The sequence below is a fragment of the Acyrthosiphon pisum genome, chromosome A1 (genome assembly GCF_005508785.2).
Source record: "Acyrthosiphon pisum isolate AL4f chromosome A1, pea_aphid_22Mar2018_4r6ur, whole genome shotgun sequence".
Lineage (NCBI taxonomy): Eukaryota > Metazoa > Arthropoda > Insecta > Hemiptera > Aphididae > Acyrthosiphon > Acyrthosiphon pisum.
The window spans coordinates 37393860-37397723 of NC_042494.1; positions in this window are offsets into that span (position 1 = coordinate 37393860).

A 3864-nucleotide genomic window follows, 5' to 3' on the forward strand; every position below is an offset into this window, starting at 1 on the left:
TGTTTAACCACCGGTTGTCGTTTGCGCATCACTATGGTTATTTTTGACCTTTTTTGTAAGACAGTTGCGCATCGTTCGATTTTTGGGTTATACATCGTTTGCGCATCGATCGTTTAAAAGGTCGTACATCATTTGCGCATCAATATTATTTAACAATAGAACTGAAAAAAGGTGTATACCCAAAAGCGTTTAGCTTTTGTCAAACTATATGTATATTTGTATTATAATTATAACTATGACTGTAATATTCCTAATTGAACTGAACAAAATTTAGTTGAATTAATTTTTACTCAAACTACCTATATGTTATATTATATATATTTTTTACTATAACAATGCCCATGTAATGTACCTAATTAAACTGAATATTACATTTTTAACTACAAAATAATTTGCAAATTGTTGAGCTTTTTATAAATTTGGTCAACATTTAACTTTAAATGCTTATTGAACAAAAACTTGTGCCTATGAATATTAAATTATTCATTATCTATATAATATTATATGTGTGTACAATTATTTTTATACCCTTCTATTGTTTAGAATTTTGATGCGCATATGATGTACGATAATTTGGTGCAGGTAAACAGACGATGCGCAAATGATAATCTGTCGCCGATGCGCAAACGATGTACGATATTTTGGCACAGGTAAACAGACGATGCGCAAACGATATACAGCCGTTTAAACCTATTAATTTTAAATTTGATATCTTTTCTAAAGTAATTAGTACCAGTGCAAATAATTATTTAATTTGTACAGAATTCGCACAAATTTATCAGTTAGGCAAAAAACAGATGTTTGGGTTTAAATATAAAAAAACAATGTGACAGTATTTTTGATATATGTCTAAGTAATGAGTGTATTTTTATTGTTAATATTATTATAATTATTGAATATTATTGACAGTATGAAGAAATATATTAGTTTAAAGTTTTACAAAGATTGTTAAAAAAGTAAACCGTTTGTTAATATCTTGACACGAGTCATTTATTTTCGTCTACAATAAATTTTGTACGAATTAAATAACACTAAGTACACAACTAGATAGAACTGCACAAAAAAAATTCAACTATAAAAATTTGAAACAATGTCAAATTTTTAACTATGATAACGTTAGTTGTGCTACAGTTGTGCGCATGCGTATTGGGCGATATGCATACCCGCTTGGCCGAATTCAGTTACGGTCTGTAAATACGCTTCCCGGGATGATTTAGATTTACAATTGAACCCGGTATCATTATTAATCTATATATGTATATATTAATTATTATATATGTAGGTACATGGCTGTATTATGATGAGGTACAATATAATAAGACTTTTTAGATTCTGAGCGGAGCGATAAATGTATCAATTTTACAATGATGTGTGTTTTTTTTAATTTTTTAATTTATTTTTATTTTTGTGTCTGTCATCACCTTTTAGGACAGAAAAATGCTTAGATTTTCTTTAACAGTATCTTTTATGATAGGAAAGTGACTCTAGTTATGGTACTTGTAGTTTAAAAATAATATTCGTGGGTACTTGAATCTACTAAAGTATATTATTATACAAAAAAAATCATAATATGGAAATAATAATAATTCAAATTACCGGCTATCGTATTAATAATAACAATATAAATATAATATAAAATATACTTGGCTAACAAACCGTTTCGACTCAGAATCATTTATCGCATACCACACTATACAATGATAGGTATTATATTATTGAATTCAAATGTAACACCATCCATTACAGCGACTCACTTGAACCTACTGTACAGCAGAGCGTTATCCATTTACCTGTTTTTAGATTCTGAGCGGAGCGATGAATGTATTGATTTTACAATAATGTGTTTTTTTTGTGTGTCTGTGCAGACGATAAGTAGTCGAAATAATGCTTCAATTTTCAACTTCAGTATCTTGTTCGATGAAAAAGTGAATATTGTTGGTACTTTGGGGGGGTCAAAAGTAAAAATTTCCCAGTAGTTTTCAAAAGCGACGTGAAAAACAAAAGAAAAATTAAGGAAAAACGGGAATTTTACGCGAAATCTGTTTTCGAGAAAAACGATTTTGGGCTTTTGGTTCAACTCTAAAACAAATGACCGTAGGTACATGACATTTTGACAGAATGTTTATATTAGAAATTTTTATACACCATAACATTTTCCAAATATTTTGACTTATTTTGAGTTGTTTACGAATATTTTCAGTTCCCATTTCTTTTAGTCTTTTTATTTATAAATATCAATATAATTTTATTTGTTGTTTAAAAAAGCTTGACAATTTAAAAGAAAGCTCCTAGTATATTGTTTCAAGGGCAAATGAAAAAATTAAAAATCCATAGTCACATTTTTTTTATAAGCATCTAAAGTTCAATTATTGACAAAATACGTAAAAATGACGAAAATTTATGTTATGCAAGATTCCTCATAGGTTTGTCTACCTTTAACAAAAAAACATTTCTAAAAGAAAGTCAAATTAAATTTTTATGAGCGTTTGAAATTCATATTTTTACAGCATTTGATATTCACTCAATTTCTTATGTAACGATTTCCTTATTTTGTTGTAATTAAAAAACGAATCACTGTAAATACATAAGTGTAATTTCACTGAAATTTTATATTTTCATTTTCTATACACCATAACATTTTGAAAATATTTTGACTCTTTTTGAGCTGTTTACGGGCATTGTCAGTTTTCAATTTTTTTAGTTTTTTTCTATAATTGTCAATAACATTTTATTAATTGGGCCAAAAAAGCGTGAAAATTTAATACAAGGCTCCTGATATATTGTTACAATAGCAGTTGAAAAATATTAGAAATACATAGGCACAATTATTTTTATGAGCATTATATTCGAGTTTTGATAACATTTATCAAATTTAAATTAATTTAAAATATAATATAAATTTAAATTATTTCGTAGTTATAAATGTTTAAAATGTTCAACTCTTATAACTCAGGATTGAAAATTTACAACAAGTTTCCACGTAAATAGGTTATATATAAACTACTTTATTCACAATAATATCATCAAATATACTTAGTAATATCATAGGTTGACTGACCGTCTTCGCTAAGAATCACTTTTCTTATACAATGATTTCATATCATTGAATTCAAATTTAACCCTATCTATTACAGTGAACCACTTGTAACCCCTACTGTACAGCAGAGCGACTCCCACTTACCCGCATTTTTTTAAATTTAAATTTCATTGATGATATTTTTAATTTTTATACCTACATTTTAACAATAATTCATTTTTGGACCGTTCCTTTGCAATCGTCTTTCCAAAAAAGCTTTTTTGTTCCTCGTTATTACGCTAAGATTCTTAAAAAAAAAACGTCGGAAATAAAGAACATATTTTTTAGTACATACTTTCGAATTAGCTATTACATAATATGTATCTATTTAACGATGCATACGAGTGATTTTGAAATATTAATAAGCCACCGCTGCAGGTGCACAGCAAATTTAATGAAATGGTTATTTGCTGTTAACACATTAAAATATTAAATGCATATTAAACTTGTTTGCATTACCTGTACATAAAACATACATATATAATATTATGTATGTCTGTGTTTGTGTGTGATTGAGATATTTAGATACTAAAGTGGCTAAGTACAAAATATTATATACCTACCCACTAGTAACTGAAGATAGGTAGCATAGTTAAAATAGGTATCGTTTACTTATACGTATACATTGAGTATATATTTTTTAATAAGAATCTTGAAAAAAATATGGTCATTCAGATCTAAGAGTATAGTTTATTAAAATCAATAATTCTAATCGTAGAACTTTTAATACAAAATGCTACTGGAAATGTAATTTAAAATAAAAATGAAAACTATTAAATTACTTTTAT